Source organism: Misgurnus anguillicaudatus, chromosome 19 (genome assembly GCF_027580225.2).
Source record: "Misgurnus anguillicaudatus chromosome 19, ASM2758022v2, whole genome shotgun sequence".
Taxonomy (NCBI): Eukaryota; Metazoa; Chordata; class Actinopteri; order Cypriniformes; family Cobitidae; genus Misgurnus; species Misgurnus anguillicaudatus.
Genome location: NC_073355.2, coordinates 22563319 through 22583735, shown reverse-complemented (window position 1 = coordinate 22583735; position 20417 = coordinate 22563319).

Below are 20417 nucleotides of genomic sequence, written 5' to 3'. Positions count from 1 at the left end.
CCATTATCACAGTACACTGGAAACTTTGCATTTCCCTCCGCTGAGAGCAAGAGATGATTCAGGCCATGACGCCCCTGTGCCAAAATAAGCTGAAGAGGTTCGGAGAGGCACGTACATTATAGACCATATTAACATTTTAAAAAACTGTACACAGTGAAAATGATTCGTTGCTTTGGTAGACCCTAGCCAAATTGGGCAGATGCAAACATAGACAGGTTGTGTGACAGGACCTTAACCTCAAAAACCAAAAATGCGTATATACAGTAGTCTGGTATCGGTCTAAATCTGGGTCCTGAAGCAAAACCAGTGGAGAACCACAGCTTTATACACTCAAAACCAAGGTTTATTGAATCACATAAATGCACAAATAAACATCGATTATAACGACAAGAGAAAACTTGCTGCGAGATGACAAATGCTTGTGAATATTGTGTGTGTGTGGAGTAAAGAGGCAGTGGTCTGTAACTGGGTGGGAAAAGGTGACACAGATATCTGATGACTCAGCACAGACACACCTCCTAAACCACAGTGACTCACAATCACGTTGAGCAATTTGTTTATCTGCTAACCGTTTATGCTTTACATATGCTGACGCTGTTTATTTTTTGGATTTGTAACAAATAAACGTGGATGTATGGGGTTTAGCAAAGGTATCATGTAAAAACAGATACGCGCCCCGAAACAATTACGGAAGCTAGTTATTCAACCATTTAGTTGCTATAAGTAGCGTTGTTTCTGCTGTCTGCTGCATGCACAATGATCTGTGCTGTTCTCTGCTCCACAGAGGCCTCAGGCCTGTAGGCAACTGAGTAAACTAGTACATAAAAGCCCAAACCACAACGAAAGTGATCCTTTTCCAGTTTTCATTTACATACCGTAGTATTTTCTCTGGAGTGTAATTGTCAAATTGTTGGTTATATATATATACATGTGTGTGTTTTTGTGTATATATATATATATATATATATATATATATATATATATATATATATATATATATATAGAAAGAGAGAGAGAGAGAGAGAGAGAGAGAGAGAGAGAGAGAGAGAGAGAGAGAGAGTATACCGTATATGCATGTGTGGATGTTCACACATATTTTTTAGAAGTGCGAATGTTAGACAGATGTAAAAAGCTGCATCCAAGTATAATCAAAGTTATTTGAATCTAATATGTTTTTGATTAGTATATAGTTGACATAACTTATAAAATGTTGATATTATTATATATAAGTAGTTAAAGTTGATATTACTTTTTTACAGTGTATTGATAAGCTTCTGAAATAAAATGTTGGAATCACTCACAAACATGCCCTGTGGTGTCATACAGCTCAGCCAGAACTTGTGAAAGATCAGCCAGGAGAAATAAAAGATCCTGTCAAATGAATTCGGAGGATAAAAAGACAAGTAATTAAAGTCGGGGAAACAAGCTTTTGAGAAAATAGAGAGAGATGAAGCGATAGTTGAGAGGTTGTTTTCATGGCTCAGGAGACTTTTGAGTTCTCAGTAATTGTTTTATCTTTGTCTCATAACATTTCTCAAAAAAATTAACTCTAAAATCAGTAGAAGAAATAAATATGTACAAATCGACAAAGACTTGCAGTCATATGTGAACAGAACCTTCTGGTAAATGAGTACTGGCAATTTACCAGTAAGAGAGGTTGTAAAATTACCAGTAGTTTACTGGTAAGCGTAATGTATGAACGGAGAATAATGATTACCGGATGACGTCAGAACACGCACGCAGCTTAAAGTCGAGCACACCTGGAGTTAACGTCTACATCTCTACACCAAAGTTATTTAAAACAGCTTACCATCTATTTGCCAAATTGTTCACGTCCTTCGCACACTTTACTGCTGTTCATGATAATTTACTGTATCACACACTTTTTCTGCATTGAATTCGTATAGAAATGTCTTGCAAATCTGAGAATAAGATATATGGGTGATTCTCACGAAAACGTGGTTTTAAAAATGTCAAGCATGAAAATGTAAAAATTGCTTAAATTTACTTTTTTCCCACCAGACATTGAAAAACAAAGTCTGGAGTAAATGGGAACATTAATTTAACAACTTTTACTTATCATTATGTAACACTTTTTGTAACATAATTTAAAAAATTAGTCCTAAAAAATCTCATTACCGCAACAGTCAGAAAACATCAACACTGACATATTTTCAAAATGACATGACAAACCTGAAAGAACATAATTTGGAGATTCTGCACATGCATTTAAAATCAAAGTATTATGCTTCTATTAATTAAATTAACATTTAATAAGCATCTGTTGCGGTAATGATAATCAAAATGTCGTGTAAGCATTCTGACAAGACAATATTTCAAATTAACTGTAAAAAAATTATCTTACCTGGTAGCCATCTTGAAGTAACTGGTCCATGTGCTTGGTCACTCAAAATCAAACTTTATTAAAATTCTGTATGTGTGCTTAAACTGTTCTCAAAAAGTGTTGCGGAGGATGAGAACATCAGGCATGGACACATCATTTTCCTAATTTTTCTTCATTATTATTATACATGAATATTCAGTAAATATTTTTTCTGTCATCTAAAGTAGTCTAGCAAAACATCCATTTATTTTTGTCCTTAATATTTTTGTGTTAATTTGATTAAATTACAACATAACGCATGTTCAAACACAGCCGGACACATTGCGGTAATGAGAATTTCAGCAGAAAATGAGATAAAATTTCCAATTATAAATTCTTATGTTGAAATCACACATTGTGCAAGGTAGAACACAGTATTGTGTTAATTCTGATGCTTTTACTATATTACACATTTTAAAGCTAAAATCATTAGTGCCGTGGTATTTCAATGGTTTCGTGAGAATCACCCATATAAAAAAATGTTAACATCTCTTTGTTATGAGACATAAGATTAACAGTGTTAGTATATTAGTAAGACCCATTAAGGTCTCCATGTGCTCATCTTCAAATTAAATTGCTGTCTAGGAGAAACAATTAAGAGTTAAAATAGACAGAAATCCGAAAGAGAGAAAACATCAAAAAGATTTCAGAGAAAAATCCCAAGAAAATGTGGGAGGTGAAGGACGAATTTTATATGCGCGATGAGTATGAACTATAGTTTTATAGTTGAACAGGATATAAAAGACACGTTCAGACATAGCCAGCCAGTCTTGTGCTGTGCTATACAGAACCACTACTTTTATTTTTAGTTCGGGGCAAACAGTTTTCCTCCTGGCATGTCAAAAATAGACAACAAATAGTGTATTGCCTTTAAAATAAAGATTTTAGACAACACATCTCTCATTCACATAACATAACCTCTTGTGTACATACGGGATCTGTATTCAGGCACAAATAAAACCTCCACACAGGTTTTTGAGGAGCACAAAAAGTTAAGTGACAGGCTGTCTATCGAAAAGAAGAGCAATAAAATCAAACCAGGTTAAACCCATTGGAAAATAACGTGAAGTGAAATACTGTTTTTGTGGAAAGCATGGCACTGGTATGAATTTATACAAGCACAAATAGCTTAAAAACAATATTTATCAATCCTTTTATCTGTAATTGTCTGTGAGCAAGGTCCTTTTAGCAATGTCTCAAATGATCAAAAAATAAAATAAAAACAATTTCATGAGAACTGGGCTGTGAAACCGTAAAGCTGTGTACCATCTAATAATCTAAGCAATATGGAATATGAACACAAATAAACACAAGAAAAAGCAATAAATGACCACTGCCTACTGACTTACTGGCTATAAGGCCAAATGCGTTTCAGATCACAGACAGCAGTGGTTAAGTAAGTCAATTTGACAGCAAGATTCAACTTTTAACTTTTTATCAAAGAATGACTTTCAGTAAACCATTAAGTTAACAAACACAATGCGTATTAACATACTCTGAAAATATGTTGATTAATATTGATTAATAAAAAAAAAATAAGTTGAAAAGGTTGCTTGACAAATAGTGGCACAAAGGTAAAAGCTTGTGATATGCTTGGGTAACAGTTACTGGCAAAGTTGCAGTAATCTAGCTGGAGAGTTGACTGATGTACAAACTTTCACTCAAGAAATTCTGTCTCTAGAGGACAAAAGACAAAGACAATTGGGATAAAGGTCCTATATAAAAAGTTGCTATAATGTCATGCAGATGCATGCAAAAAGTTTATGATGAAACACAAATGTCTTTCAAAACATATTTAAAAATGACAAGTCTCTTGGACATCTGTTTTATTGCTCTGATATCTGCTTAATGAATAATTATTAATGACATTTATATTCAATAAAGGCATCATTTAAAGTTCTTTGTTGTTGTTGTTTTTTTTACCAGTATTATAACACAACACAACATTTTAAAGGCCATACAGGATACTGACAATTTGTAATTATTTTATTTCTCTGATATAACATACACACTGTAGAAAAATTATTTAGTGCTGTTTGCAAGTTTAATCAAATTAGTTATGCAAGTCAATTAAACCTACAACTTATATATTTATTTAACTTAATTTGTTAAGTTAAAGTAAAAAAAAATTTATGTTTTATATTTATGTTTTCAGTGACAGCTGTGATGTTATTAAACTATATGCTAGGAAGGTTGTGCACTTTCCTGTAAAGTCTGTTTTGGTTTTTATTCTAATAGTTTTTTTTAATTAATTTAATAGTTTTTAAAAACTTGCTTTCACATAGTCATAGTCATTTACAATGTTTATTCCACTGGAACGAGTTATGCATGCGCTAAATGTCGAACAATGTGCCTTTTTACCGCCTGAATCACAGCCATAAAGTTTGGTAAGAGATTTTCAAAATACAGGGGTTACTATGTTCCACAATGCTTGAACCCAGAAGAGATTTTTGGCACGGAGTTACAGTTACATGCAGTAGAGTCACTTTTCCAGAGTACACAACTGACAGCTCCAAAATAAGAGAGGGGAAAGAAAGATGCCGTTTACTCTTCCTTACATCATGTTTAATGTGGCTAGCTCGTAGTTGTAAAGTGATTTTATAAATTTAGCCTCAACACTGACACAGCAATACAACAATTACTCTTCAACTAAATACAAACTGCGCACTTAATAGTGCTGCTACATAATGAGCATGATTTTTTTTAAAAGCCCTAAATCATGTTTAACAAAAATACAGAGCAATAATTTAACAATGACTGATTGAAAGTGCATATTAGCATATTAAAGATTTTTTTATATTTTTTGACTGAATGAGACTAAAAATTATGTTTATTTTTACAAACTCATCATGACGAACAAAATACAATTAAACTATTTTTAATAGTCATAATAATTATCTAAAAATAATTGCCATTTATTTCAATAAAAAATACAAGAACATTATTTAATTAACTATTAATAATGTGAAGCATTATGGGTTTTTTTTCGAACAGAGCTGTATAGTAAAATTGTTGATTAATTTTTGGCAAATGTGGTTGCAGACTGTAACCAATTACTAAACCGAAAGACAGTGTTCAGCCTTATATAACCTTAAGAAACAAAACCCGCTTCTGTTTGAGCAAGCTGGAGAAGTGAATTAAGCAGCACCTCGACCCACTTGTGCTGAATGCTCTTTGAATAAGCACATCAGGGGAGTTGAAATTTTTGATGCAGGTTGATAAAGAAGAGCAACACAGCCGAGATTTGGGCTCAATGTGGGCCCGGCCAACTAAACTGTGCCTCTAAATGCCAGATATGCAAAGCTTGGTTTTAATGGCATACACATTGTAAATAAATAAATGAATGATGTCACACTATGTGGTGAATTTAACTAATGGTATAGGCTGTCTAGAATGCACCGTCACTCCGCAAAGCTTCTATAATGCAGCATAATAAACAGATAGGATGTTATCGATAAAAAGAGAGTTACTTAATATAGCCAAATATTCTCAGCATCTCTCACCCTTCTCCTACAGGCCAGTGATGTGACCCACAAGATTAACAAGCCAGTGTTTATAAGAGAGGCCACGAAGGAGACTCCCAACAAACACACACACACACCGCACCAACACAATCCTGAGTCTGTTGCTTATGTGAATCTCAAGTCATCATGAATCTAATGGCAGTTAACATCAGCATTCGAAGTGAACATGTGGTGTCAAATGGCAAAATTGTGATGTCCTTAATTAGCAGTTAGTTAATTTGTAATTCAAGACCGGCTCCATTTGCAATTGATGCGAGAATAAGTCTAATGAATAGATCAGCTGTTATGCAGTTAGTTTACATCTATTTAAAGTTCCGGAGGTGAGCGATTTTCTAAAAATGTGACGGACGTGCATGCTGGTCAGGTGTGAGTTTCCCTTGACACTAATATGAGACACAGATGAGCGGTTGCCTGTGCCAGAGTCGAACAACATATATAAACGCGCAAATGGATTGATGGACGACCGGGGAGATTTTGTATTCCGTGCCCTGCACCCATAACCCTACGGTTTTCGGACGGTCCATCACCAACATGTGAGCCGAGGGCTAAATGAAAACCAAATATACCTGCAGAAAGCTGAGCCAGCAAACATACTGGTGTCAGTTTGCTTGTGTCGTGTTGGAGCGTTTTACGAGGTGATGTTAATGGGATACAGAGAACAACTCCTCCTTCTGCACACTGTCATATCTCAGGCCTCCTGAACCTGCGCTGAGGTCAGAAACAGGAGCTGAAGTGTCCAGACCAAAAACAAGTTGGCAATATTGAACGCACAAACCAGGTGGAAAAACACTTTAAAGGTCACAATTCCTGTGAATTCATACTGGATAATCTAGCATGTATATACAGTACCGTGCAAACGTAGGCCACCATGCCACCATTAGATTTGTTGTTTTTTCAATGGTATAGTGATCATATATAATTATTTCTCAATCTCTTTATTAAAATACAACTAGAAAATATAGGAAAGTAGTATGTAGTATTAAAAAATGTATAAAGTATAAGCTGAAGTGTATTTAGGGTAAACTCCTCTTCCACTTCAGCAATAGCAGGCAGCGGCAGGATCTCTTAAACCTAAATGAAATTACTAACTAATTTCTAATCGAATGACCTCAGGACTTTAGTTTCCCCAAAAAAGCTCAAGATGTGTTTAGTGCCAAGAGAGGTCACACTAAATACTGACTGATGCCTGAAGAAGACGTTTAGTCTTAAAATTGTTTTGTTTTTAATTTTGTGTACATATTTCTTTTATTTTCTATTTGTGTCTTAATAAAAAGAGTGAAAAATAAATATGGATGGACATTAAAACTTGTAAAAGAACAAAGCAACTGGTGGTGGCCCAATACTCTTGCACAGTACTGTATATATATATATATATATATATATATATATATATATATATATATATATATATATATATATATATATATATATATATATATATATATATATATATATATATATATATGAAGAGTTTGGTTCCAAAACGCAATAAACGCCATTTTTGAAAAAAATGAGTTACTGCCAAAATCAGTATTATATCAGGTCAGTAGTTAAAAGTAAATTCTTAATTTTACGCAAAATCCAATATCCGCCGTGTTATTCTGTCATCTTTTCTCCCTTTTTTCCCAAAATGCGATAAACGCCACTGCTCCTTTTTTACAGAACGCAATAAATCCATTTCTGATATTACAGCCCACCAGTCACGCAATGTAAACAAACAATGGCGGACGCGCTGAGTACACGGAGTCCTAGTTTTCCTCATCTACTTTGTACTTCGTGATCAACAAACAAAACAAAATAATACTTTAATTGCATCGCTAAACCTGTGGTGGTTTTCTGTGATGGGAAAGAAACGTAAGCCATCAGCATCTAATATTTTCCCTGAGAGGCACTCGGGAGACGGGTGCTTGTTCTCCCGACAGCAAGCTTCTCATGCTAACACATTGACCCCAGAGGATCTTATGAAAAACTTTACATAATTTTACTCAAAGTCAACGAAAATCGAGCAGGACCAAAAACATTTTACAGATGATCGCTGTGAAAAACGTTAAGCGAGGACGTCAAGTAACCGCAATGACAGTGATCTTAATATGACAAAGTAAGTGTTTTGATTAATGACATTAATGTTTATATTTTTAATTAGTGTGTACAACTAGTCAACTAAATGAATATAACATGGCAAAGATGAATGCACATTTATATAGGCTATTGATTCAATAGATTTATAGCATTTTGAATAAAAACTTGTCATGGATTTATTGCATTTTGTGGAAAAAATTATCCGTTTTTATAATAAATCTTTGAAAATCAACTTATGGATTTGAATTTTTTACGTTTTTATAACCTAAAGATGCTATGTGAAAGTTTGTAACAGAAAATAGTTGTTTTCATCTTGTCACTTTCTTGGTATAGAAAACACGTTTTTACCAAAATTTGTCAAAATGGATTTATTGCGTTTTGGAACCAAACTCTTCATATATATATATATATATATATATATATATATATATATATATATATATATATATATATATATATATATATATATATATATATATATATATATATATTATGTAATATAATAAATATGTATGTGTGTGTATATGTGTGTGTACCTGGTAATTATCACGTTGTGGGGACCACAAAGATAGGAATACCAGTGTTTTTGTGACCTTGTGGGGACATTTTGATGTCCCCATGAGGAAACAAGCATATAAATCAAAGAGAATGATGTATCTTGAAAATGTGAAGTATCAGAAAGTTTTCTGTGATGGTTGGGGTTAGGGAATGGGGTAGGTAAGAGGAATAGAATATACAGTTTCAACTCAGATTTACAAGTCATTTCAACTTACTATTATTTATCTTGACTAGAGATGAGTTGTTATAACTACAGGTGAGTTTTTATAACTTATAAATTTAAGTTGACTTTTCTTAACTATATTTTATAAGTTGTGACAACTAATTTCTGTTGACATGACTTGTAAATCTGAGTTGATTCAACAAAAATTTTTAAGGCAGCAAAGTTTTTTTTTACAGTGTATAAAATGCATTACGTCAATGGAATGTCCCCACAAAACATGGAAACCAGAATGTGTGTGTGTGTGTGTGTGTGTGTGTGTTTTATATTAAGTTCAACATGTAGAATTACCAAGGTTATTCTAAATAAATATAACTATTGTGCTTAGTCTGCCTTTTAATATTCAATAGAAAATCTTTTTATTAAGTAACAGTGAAAATATAACAGTAAATTTAATATTCAGTCAACTAATATATATATATATATATATGAAGAGTTTCATTGCAAAACGAGATAAATCAATTTTTTAACATTTTTGTCAAAACATGTTTATTATTATGTTATCATGTTATTATTTAGTTTTATGGTGCTACTTAGCTGTATTTTTTAAGTTATGAAGGTTTAAATCAAAACAAACCAACTGCAGTTGCATTGAAATTAATTGGAATGCACAACCAAAAAATGAGATTTCTGAACAATGAAAAAACCGGTGGTTATCTCGTTTTGCAACAAAACTCTTCATATATAAAACAATCTCAAACTTAGAATTTGAATTAAACCAAACAAATTAAATTATACAATCTTGTGCTGTTGACTAGTAGCATTATTTTTCTGAGGTTTAATTACACAGAATTTATGATAAATTAATGTATTTTATAATATTTCATAAAACTGGGGCCCCCCTGGGACCACCTCACCCTATTTAAAGAACCACATTAACACATGGTGATAAGTAATCCCAAGGTCATATAGGTTTGATCCTGACAAAACACATAATGTAAATATCACCCTGATGTTCCACTTTAAAAAAATAACAAGATGCAGAAATACAAAAATGTGTTTCTATTTAAGTCTATATAATAGTATTGTCACTATTCCAATTGATTAAATTAGCCAAATGGAAATTTTAGACCTTTTTTGGAAAGGGAAATTTGTTTGAAAATCTCAAATAACTTTCACACTCATAAGTTAGTAATGTTAAAGCTTATAAAAAACTATCTCTGGTATTTGTCTTAACTCCAGCCCTCACACCCACACAGAGACAACAAGTCACACGCTTTCTTATTTTAACTAGAAGCAACAAGCGAAACAGCCAGGAAATCAGCTTCCAATGTAAATATCTCAACCAATCGCTTCTCAAACATTAAAATACGAGTAAATCTCTGAAACAATACCTTTAATGAATGAATTAATAGAATGGCTTATGATGTCATAGTGTCCATATTTTTTTCTTCAGCAAAAATAGGGTCAAGTTTTCTCTACAGTACAGGTTAAATTAAAATTTGCAAACTGTTACTCACATAATTTGTTATGCTACAAACTCGAAAACTATTTCCACAAACACAAAAATACATTCGGGGTGAGAGGTTGCCCAGAGAAATATCCCCACATTCACCTTTGGGATCAATTCTGTGGTGAAGCAACGACTATCATGCATTTTTGGGTCGGAATAAAACCAGAACAGACGTGTTTGATGAACAGTAGGCCAGAGTCTGTTTGTCAATCACAAAGCCACAGGGAGATGCCGGAGGTGGGGGTTAGGGGGTAAAAGCAGGGGCGGTTTCGGGTCCCGGGTTGACACACCCTGGATTGCTCACGGGAACACAGCGAGGACGATTTCACAAAGTTCTGCTGTGCTTTTCCACCCATGCTCCCCGATCAAAAAAGGAGTCGTGGGTGTGTTCCATCCCAAAACTGACAAACGCACACATACAGTTACACAATAACCTACACGGACAAACTGAGACATATTGCTCTAACACAAACACAGACGCACATGCATACCAGCCAACTGTAAAAGCGCCAAATACTCCCATTCATAGACCGAGCATCTAAAAAATGCATCAATTAGACAATCCGACCGAGTGGCTGTGTTTAGACTTAGTGCTACAGTATACCTTATCATCAATGTCTCCATTTATAAATCTATCAGATCCTTTCATTTATAACATTTCCGGTGTATGATGCACTGCCTGTCTGCATTAGGTCTCCGAGGGGGATTTTGCAAGCAACCGTGCATTAATGAAGTTGAGCTGGCCACGCTTTAAAGTAAGGCCATTAATATTCTGTAAAGATTACATTCCAGAAATGATTTAAGGAGACTGTGCAGCAATACTGCGCTCTGGAGGAAAGGTTTTCATGGATGGAGGAGTCATAATGGGAAAAGGTCAGGTCTCTCCAAAAACATCTCAAACAGAGAGAGGGGAGCAGTCGTCTGGTTAAACAGGACAAAGGACACGGGGAGAAATGGCAAAGGAGAAATGACTGAAAAGACACGTGTGTACACAACAATACAAAGATTAACAAAATGCACTTTTAAAAAAATTGGGTTGTTTTAACCCATGGCTGGGCAAAATAATATAACCCAGCAGTTAGGTTATAAAGAAACATATGCTGGGTTGTTTAAATTCTTTTGATTACACTGAAAAAAAAATGTACTCAATTTTTTTATAAGGTAAGTGGTTGCAATCAATTTATTTAAGCTACATTTTAACAAAAAAATAGTAAAATTAAATAAAATTAAAAACTTTTGTTTAAATGTAGCTTAAATAAATTGATTGCAACCACTTACCTTAAAACAATTGAGCAAATTGAATGAATCATTTTTTTTCACTGTATTTTAAACAAGATACAGTCTCAACTAAAATAAAAAATGCACATTCTGTACTACTTCTATGCCAATAATTAAACAAATATTAATACATAATACATAAAAGGCTTTGCTTGTCAGAAATATGCTCTTTTGAGCTCATACCAAAACTTTTTCCAACAACAAAAAAAAAAATCGAACTAAAAGCATTTTCACTAGTGGTCTTTAACTTTTGGGCCCTATACACTACAGAAGGTGCTCATGTTAGAAAGGTCAAGCATACATGCATATAAGCAGGAAGTGAAAAACCAAAGCATATACACACTCTTACACTCAACTTCACCCATTAAGCAGAAGATTACAATCTGTATCTTAATTATTTACATCCTCTCCCGCCGTCATAACCTAGTGAACAACCTGATTTAAGATTAAGGCATAATGCTTTAGCATGTCAGGTCTGAGGTACAAAGCTCCACTCAGTATAAATCATCAGGACTATCAGCAATATTAGACAAAACTAATCATCAACTCCATATGGGCTGGAGATCATTGCTGACACATTAAACTAACTACGGAGGAAATACTCTTATAGACAAGCAGAGAAGGTTCAGACAATATCATCTACACCAGGAGGTCTCCCACCTTTTGTGAGCGAGGGCTACCACAATGGATAAAACAATGTGGAGGGCAACTCTTTGATATTTAAACTAAAACTTTTTTTATTTTACTTGTTGATTTTATTTTATTTGACTTGTTTTATCATTGTTTAAAAATTTAACATACATAAAAGAAGCAAAGCTATAAAATATATGTAATAAATAAATATAACAATTGAGACTATTAATAGAATATGTTTTGGCGGGCACCTCACAAACTCGGAGCGGGCAAACTGGTGCCGACGGGCACCATGTTGGAGACCACTGATCTACACCTTTTAGATGTGTGAATAATATAAATAAAAGATATCAAAAGCCAGAGCTAATATTACTGGATGTCTTCAGCAAGTTTTTACATGTTTTTTTTTAATAATTTTTTTATATACTCACATTTACCTGTAGAGACGTCTGAACTTGATAAAAACATGATTCATTGTAATACTAAACTCTGGTTTTTGGTTTCTTTTATATTCTTTAAGTAACAGAATATTATTTTATATTACTTCATGATAATACTTTAATACAATGCAGTTATTTTTAAACACACTTAAATTCAAAGATTTATTTTATTCACAATTTAGTCGTTTCAGTCTCTCTAACAAACACACACACGCACGCACGCACGCACGCACGCACGCACGCACGCACGCACGCACGCACGCACGCACACACACACACACACACACACACACACACACACACACACACACACACACACACACACACACACACACACACACACAGAGAGAGAGAGAGAGAGAGAGAGAGAGAGAGAGAGAGAGAGAGAGAGAGACACTTCAGGGGAACTATCATTCGGAAGCTGTGTAACCAACAGAAATAGATGTCGGTCATGACTCATGGTTTTCTCACAGAAAGACAGATTTAGATTAAATTTGATCACTAACAATTCCCAAAAGTGTACAAACATCCACTGCAAGACGTTGCTGTCCTTTATCATTTTTCTGGAATTTTTTTCCTGGTATATATATCTACCACAATGTTATTTCACATTCCACGTGATGGTAGTCGACATTTGACAAATTCAACTTTTCTTAATAAAATGTCGAAATAAGAAAATAAAAAGCTACCATTTTATCTATCCCATGATACAATTACATTTTTTTATACTTTTTTATAATTTGATAAGTTCACAGCTTGACTTGACTACGCCCCTTTAAAAAATTATTTAATTTTCTTATACTGTCTTATGAATAAACTCTATATTCATTTAATTATAATTTCACTTACTTGTTAAGACAGTCATAATTATTGTAAAAAATCTACATAAATATTCAAAAAAGTTTATGATTACACAATGCCCCAGTTTTAAAAATGTAAGAACTTTTTGCATTTATTTACATATTAGCATTACATTGTTTAGAGTATTAAACGTCTGACACGTGCATTTGTAATAGGGTAATAGAATAAGATCTACACATGGAAAGCATTTAAAACATAGAAAAAATACACGATGAAAGAAACCATAAAACTTTTCAACATGACCTTTATAACAAATAGAAAATGTCCCTGAGAAATAAAAGTGATAAACAGCCAAAGAAAGCCATAAATATTAAGGTATTTAAAATCTATCCTAAAGACAAATTAAAACACTTACAAGGACTTGCAAGGATCTGTAATATAACAGTATAAAATCATTCATATTAATAAAAATAACATCGGTTAAAATAGTCCATTTGGATATAATCACACACTTTGTAATATTGTCACAATCAGCAGAGGAATGATGTATCACACACAAAGGCCTTGCTTGCGGTAAAGCAACCCAGCCAGTGAGACACAATGACCTTAAATCACGATGATGAAACACTCAGGCAATTCAAAGCAAAGCTCCAAGCCAATGTTAACATCAGACTTGTGTAGTTTGTATGTAGTTCAGCCACAACATTTGCATCAGACAAATGCCTAAATATTACCCTAAGCCAAACTATCATCTATACGAGACCTTTCCCACTTACAGTAACACTTGCAGAAACGCCAGGACCTACAAAACAAAGATGGCTAACATGCAGCCAAGGGCTTAGCATCTTAAAATAGCATCATTTGCACACAGTGGTCAGATGGTCTTGAAATCCATGATAAATGTAACGGGTGTCTTTGGTTTAACTAGCATGGGCTGTTGATTAAGACGGAAACTTCACACCTTCTTGACAATCAACTCTCCATCCTGTCATATGGCTGACAGAGAGGAAGAGATGTTTACACAGTTATATCTTGGAAAACATCTGTTCTTATCTGACAAGAAGACACAACAAGAGTATTTGAGCTCTGACGGCTTTAAGTGAAGGGGATGGGCTGAGTATGCAGAACAAAGATGACAAGCATATCACGTCTTTACTCATATGAGGAGGCAGCACCAGAAAATTTCGCAAAAAATTCAAATGTATGTCAAAGGTGAGGTACTTTAGACCTACAGTGATTCCAAAAGCTGCCTCATATCCCAATCCAATTCCACCTTATACTCTCCATATTTTTAGGAAATCTAAGGACTGTAATTAAAATGTCCTAATCAATATATTAATATTCTTAAACATGCTAATTTATACTTACTTTATACCACGGGGCTGTTGAATGCTTTATTCTGATTGGCTGAGAAATGTTCTATGGGTGTTGATTATTTTTCTGTAAACTGCACACCTAACTTTTTAAATGTCTTAAAAAACAGCCAGAGCAATGTTTGTGGTAACCCTGGTATAAGCGTAATAAATGACTTCGGTCCTTTGAATTATTTAAAAATAATGCACACCCAAGGTGTATTGACACTCCGCTTGTGTGGCATTATTTCCAAATAATTCAACGACCCGTCGTCAATTATTCCTTACATAAAATAATGTAAATTGTGTAAGGAAATACAAATCTAAAGGGATAGTTCACCCAAAAATGAAAACTCTGTCATCATTTACTCACTCTCATGTTGTTACAAACCCAAATAATTATTTTGTTCTGATGAACACAAAAGAAGATATTTTAAGAAATGTTTGTAATCAAGTTTCTCCTACCATGGAAGTGAATGGGGTCCATGAACGGTTTGCTTACAAACATTTCTCAAAATATCTTCCTTGAAAAAAATCTTAATTGGGTAAGAAAACTATGCAATTAAGTCAATTATTTGTTTACATATTTTTTCTAAAATCAAAGGTATCATTTTTTTAACACTTCCAAACATTTGCTCAGGAGTCGTATTTTGGGACAGACTCGAGCATCCTGCTGGAAATAGGAAGAGAAGTTGCCCATCAGTGTGAACTCCTTCCATCTGTTGTCTGATTGCTCTTTCGCAAGGACTTCTGGGTTGGCAAAATGCGCGAAGCCTGCAGCAGTGTGAGCTTCGCCAAAGACCGCATCAAGGGTGCGAAGGGGGCGCTGATGAGCACGCTTCAAAGCGTAAAAATTACAGGTGGGACACCCTACGGACTCGTAGACTTACCCTAGAGTCACATTAGCTACAAAAGTGAGTGACACTGAGCGACACGCACTCACTTGATGGGCGTTCCTTGGCTAGTATCTAAAAGCAGTATGAAAAGTCACTTCAGAGGTATTGTTAAGTTACAAGAACGATGTTTTTGCATTTAAAAGTATTTATTTCTCGATAAAGTAACAAAATATATGAGATTAAATGCCAAACTTATCAAATACAGAATACAGAAATACGCCATCTTGAAATATTTTCTTCGACTCGAGCCACTGACCTACGTCACGCTGCCCCTTCACTCCGATTGGCAGTCACTTTGTCGCATCGCTTAGCATTTGCATAAAATAGCCTTCTTGTCTATTTTGGCCCAACCTTGCTCTGTGCAGCGGCGAGCTCGTCGCTTGTCGCTGGCAAACAGCCACTCCCACTGAAAATGAATGGTAGCCTGTCGCTCTGTTTCTGTGTCTTGTAGCTAATGTGACTGGGGGGGTAAGCGAGCATGCACAATTTAAGGCCACGAGACCGAAAGTCCACATGAAGTGCGCCATTTGGGACAAGGCCTTAGATGCTAGTGATGGCTTGTTCTCAGAGCTGATTCTTTGTAGGGAACAAGAAGAGGTGACTCCCGTCAGCGAGAGAGATGAATCTTCAGCCGCAGCCAGAGGCGGGACCTATTCGTATGTGGCACAATATGCGTCCAATCAAATCGGAAGACAGACTAGGATTATACCATTATGTGAAAGAAGAAAGCGGGATAGACGCTCCAAAATGCCAGTGTAGTGAGGCCAGGTAGACGGAGCGATAGAGAGAATGAATTAAAGTTTCATTATAATGTAAAATAATAGTAACTGTGTATTTTTTCTAATGAAAAAATCCTAAAAATAAGGATTTTATAAAAACAATTGATACACAACACACAACCATTCACAATTGCTAAATTAGGCTAAAAAATAAGTCTCCCAGTGATGCTAAATGAAGAGCCAGATCCGTAAGAGGGAGCCGAGTAAAAAGAGCCGAATCTATGAAAAGAGTCGGACTGCCCATCACTATTAGACGCGTCTGCAGCAGGCGCTTATTTGGACAAGACGCATGATGCACATGGTAAACGTGACTCGCCAAACACATATTTTGACATGATGCCACACACATAATGGGCTAAATACATGTTGTGACAAGCTTTGCATCATGCACCCTCGAAAAAGAAGTCACCGGCTGCCACTGGTCATATCTGAAATTCACATGTGATGACGTTCCTATTTTTTTAATTCTGTAGATACAAAGATAGTCAAAAGAGATGTCACTGTTACCAACCCAATCTAAACTACTGAAAGCTTTTGATATAGCATCTTACTGTCTGTCCTGCGTTCATAAATTCTTTTAAAATGTTGTAGGTTGGTTAGCTTTTTCTATCTGCTGGTAGATACTGTAACTACACCGTTCTGTGGGCAGAAAGCATTTTTTTCCATTGTGAGGAAGATATTAAACATGTAAGAGATTTTTGACCTGTAACAAATAGTCCAATAGAATAGTTGGTAGGACTTTCTTGTGCTTTCATACAGTCAATGTTGCTTGGATATTTCTTCAGTCTAAAGTGGTTTTTAAGGCTCAGGTGATTGGCTCAAAAACAGACCGCTCTTGCCAAGCAACTGCTATTTTAATGGGTGAGCTCCCTCTCCTAGTCAGTAAGGCTACATCACTAAAGACCTTAGTGAACCCTCCAAATCAAAGAGCTTGGGACAACATTTCAATTGTATCTTCAGACACAATGACATGCAAGACTGCATTTGCTATGCATATTAATCTGATGAAACAGATTAAATTGAATAAACAGCTTTCACCATGTTATGAGCTATTACGACACACACAAAAGTATTCGAGAGTCTCATCACTTAGACACAAAACAATGCCGGTACGTCATCAACGAGGCATCATTGCCATCTCAGGAGATATCCAGGACCTCGTGTTCCCTACAGCGTCTTCGTAGGCCCAGTGGCAGTAGATGAGCTTCGTGAACAGGAATGCCAGGGCTAACACGACCCACATGGCTCCACGCAGTTCTTCCTAAGCTTGGCACTCTCTCCGGGCAGGACAGGCACGGTTGCCCGGCAACACTTTAACTCTGCTCCCTATTGGCTAGGCAAAGTCAGAACGTACAACATTTCTCAACACTGCAATCTGTTTTTCCATCAGTTACAGAGAACCTGAAATGCCAAGCTGGAGTCTGTTTCTGTTCTGACAAACAGATTACTGCCAAATGTCATTCCAACGCAACGCGCCAATAAAAAAACTACAGCAGCAATGCTTGTGAGCTTCTTTCTCATTAGTTATTGCTTACGAGCATCAGCTTCCCAAAAGCCATTGTCTCACATTATCCCTCAATGTCCCGGACAGCCAGACCAGGGCAGAATTCCCCTTCTTTAAACAGCACGTTTCAGTGAGTCATCAAATGGGAAAAAGCGAGTGTTGGAGGCATGCCTGGACAGATCGGAGTTCCCCTTTACAGCGCACACACACACACTTATACACGCTGAGTCACACACTCCAAAACGAGAACAAAACTTTATTTAGGAGCTACAAACTCACACTAAATCTGTCTTTGTCTTTTCTATACCCAAATGCTGTTTGTAATGCAGACCTCAAGCGATATGAACATTTACATTTATGCATTTCAACCAGTGCATTATAAAGGAATCCCTTGGGATCGAACCCATGACCCTTTGCGCTGCTAACGCAATCCTCTACAAATTGAGCTACAGGAACACTAATGGATACCACATGGCTATAACGTTTCTGTAAGTTCAATTTGAAAGGAACTACTGTACATGCAGTAATCTTCTTATTGCTGTGTCATTCATTTTCACTGCAGGCCAACAAAAGCCCTCTAATTAAAAAAACGATTGAGCAATGAGTGTTTATGTTTCCTATTACGATTATGCATCTAGCAGATGTTTTTATCCAAAATGTGACTTGCAGTGCATTCAAGCTGTGTGATTTTCCTAAAATCGAACCCATGATCTGTGAGTTGCTAACGCAATGCTCCACCAACTGAGCTACAGAAACACACCAGAGCAATCTTTTCTCCTTTATAATATTCATATGGGCCTCACAGATGGAGGGATTATATTACAGCATCTCCTTTATGCACACTTGCCTTCCTGTTACTACCAAACAGCACGTCTGACAATGCCTTTAGATTGATTATTCCCCCGAAAGAACACCAAACGCTGGTCCGCTGATGATCACTGTGTGAGGAGGCATCACTGGACAAGTGGGAGACCGGTGATCTTTTTATGGCTAGGAGGCAGACACCACACACAGAGAACAGCAATTAACACACAGCCAATCGATACCAGCAGCACCATCTCCAATAGGAAGGATGACAAGATAAGCACTCAGTATAGAGAAAAAAAACGCATACGCTTCGGCAAATATATATATACTATTGAACACCTGTTCCATTTCTCATTAATGCAATTATCTAATCAACCAATCACATGGCAGCTGCCTCAATGCATTTAGGGGTTTGGTCCTGGTCAAGACAATCTCCTGAACTCCACACTGAATGTTAGAATTTTGAGCATGTTATGGTTTTTGGTGCCAGACGTCTACTGGGATTTTCATGCACAACCATTTCCAGGGTTTACATCCAGCGTGCGGCAGTCCTGTGGGCGAAAATGCTTTGTTGATGTTAGAGGTCAGAGGAGAATGGGCCAACTGATTCAAGCTGATAGAAGAGCAACTTTGACTGAAATAACCACTCGTTACAACCGAGGTATGCAGCAAAGCATTTGTGAAGCCACAACATGCACAACCTTGAGGCGGATGGGCTACAACAGCAGAAGACCCCACCGGAGACCACTCATCTCCACTACAAATAGGAAAAAGAGGCTACAATTTGCACGAGCTCACCAAAATTGGACAGTTGAAGACTGAAAAAATGTTGCCTGGTTTGATGAGTCTTGATTTCTGTTGAGACATTCAGATTGTAGAGTCAGAATTTGGCGTAAAGAGAATGAGAACATGGATCCATCATGCCTTGTTAACACTGTGCAGGCTGCTGGTGGTGGTGTATGGTGTGGGGGATGTTTTCTTGACACACTTCAGGCCTCTTAGTGCAGATTGGGCATCGTTTAAATGCCACGGCCTACCTGAGCATTGTTTCTGACCATGTCCTTCCCTTTATGACCAACATGTACCCATCCTCTGATGGCTACTTCCAGCAGAATAATGCACCATGTCACAAAGCTCGAATCATTTCAAATTGGTTTCTTGAACATGACAATGAGTTCACTGTACTAAAATGGCCCCCACAGTCACCAGATCTCAACCGAATAGAGCATATTTGGGATGTGGTGGAACGGGAGCTTCATGCTCTGGGTTAGTGTTAGTGTGTTATATACAAAATATTTACACAAAGCACACACTCATATATTATGCAAAAAATGCACTTTTATTTTGTATGCGATTAATCGTGATTAATCTTTGCCTAGCACTAAATATATATATATATGACCTAGCCAGTTTCTTTTTTTGTGATTTACTATTTTCTACATAAAATAGTCGTAACAAGGTGGAAAATCTTTGTATTGGATGCAAAGGATGCAAATAGCTTGTTACTGACAAAATGGTCTGAAACAGCATCTGTGTGTTCCAAATCAAAATCTCAATCTGAGTTTCCTCCCTAGTCTAAACAGTCCTTATCGGATCTCACTTGTCTGATCCACACTCTAGAATGCGTTTTAAGTGTTACATCATATCAATACTGCTTATATATCCCAACAGGCTCTCCATATAAACTCTCTCAGCTGTGATGCTCAGCCT